General features: G+C 46.7%; 1 long non-coding RNA gene across 1 annotated transcript; it reads left to right on the top strand.

Moving 5' to 3' along the window:
* On the top strand, positions 1-506 carry LOC118992192 (uncharacterized). Its single transcript, XR_005067594.1, has 2 exons — positions 1-80; positions 425-506. It is a non-coding gene; the product is annotated as an uncharacterized LOC118992192 (long non-coding RNA).
* Positions 507-1,134: the final 628 nt, after the last annotated feature.

Below are 1,134 nucleotides of genomic sequence, written 5' to 3'. Positions count from 1 at the left end.
CCAGCCCACAGCAGCTGCTTGAAACATGAAGCTGGTGACAGTCCTCATGCTGACTGCCTTCCTTCTCTAGTACTATGCTGGTGAGCACGGGATGATGTGGGCTTTGCAGGAGGGCAATGCTCAAGGCCCCTCCCTGTGCAGGTGCTGCTGCTCCCCAACCTCTAAGCAGAGCAGCCCATTTCTCTAGTGTCAGTGCTGAGTGTATGAGGGGTGGGCGGTGGCAAGGACAAGGAGGCAGATGCTTTAGGGCTAAAAGAAAATCCCAGGTCCTGAGTTGAGTCTCCTAGAACTGAGGACTCAGACCCAACCCACCACCATTTGAGTGTGTGTCCCTGTGGGGAGATAAGATGACAGCATCACACTCAGGCCCTACATGGAGCTCACACCTCTGTCACTGATCTGCGTTTGCGGGCTTTTGTCCCAGGGATTGGCTGTGATATTCTGGATGACATGGTCAATATGACTATTGATCCTGATGGAGATGTGACTGAATACATCAATAACATGCAAGAGTTCTTACCCGGTGAAGAAACTGAAAAGGCCTTCACATTCATGAAGAAATGCTTTCTTCATCAGAGCAAAGAAAATCTGGAGAAGGTCCAAGAGCTGTAGGTAATTTCAGTGTCTCTTTAACTGCATTTGAACTGTAAAACAGGATACGCAGGCTCTCACATTGTGAAAACTCTTTGGAACCACATGATGGTCATGCTTGTCAGGAAGATTCCTTCCATCTTACACCTCAATCTTCAGTGCACTGTCAAGCAACCTAGGTGTGCTAGCACCAGTGTGTGGATTCCTTCACTGTGGATTAAAGGCCCCAGAGTGACGTGTGGAAACTATAATTGTTAATCCCCCCTGGGTTATGAGAGAGGGAAAAATGGAAATGAGTGGTTTCAGATGTGGCAGTCTTTCTATGTATCCCAGATGTTGTGTAGTGTTTTCTACTGCTCACTCCCTGCCGTAATATATTGTGTTTTTTTTCCAATTTTTTTATTTAATTATTTTTCAAGTACAGTTTTCTGTCTATTACTCCCATCCATCCCACCCCCCATCCTCCCCCCTCCCTCCCATTTCCACCCTTTTCAGCTGTTGTCCATGTATCCTTTATATAGGTTCCTCTAAATCCCTCCCTTA

The sequence above is a fragment of the Sturnira hondurensis genome, unplaced genomic scaffold (assembly GCF_014824575.4).
Source record: "Sturnira hondurensis isolate 20B ecotype Veracruz unplaced genomic scaffold, ASM1482457v3 Scaffold0008147, whole genome shotgun sequence".
Classification (NCBI taxonomy): domain Eukaryota; kingdom Metazoa; phylum Chordata; class Mammalia; order Chiroptera; family Phyllostomidae; genus Sturnira; species Sturnira hondurensis.
This window is presented reverse-complemented; position numbering and strand designations above follow the sequence as displayed.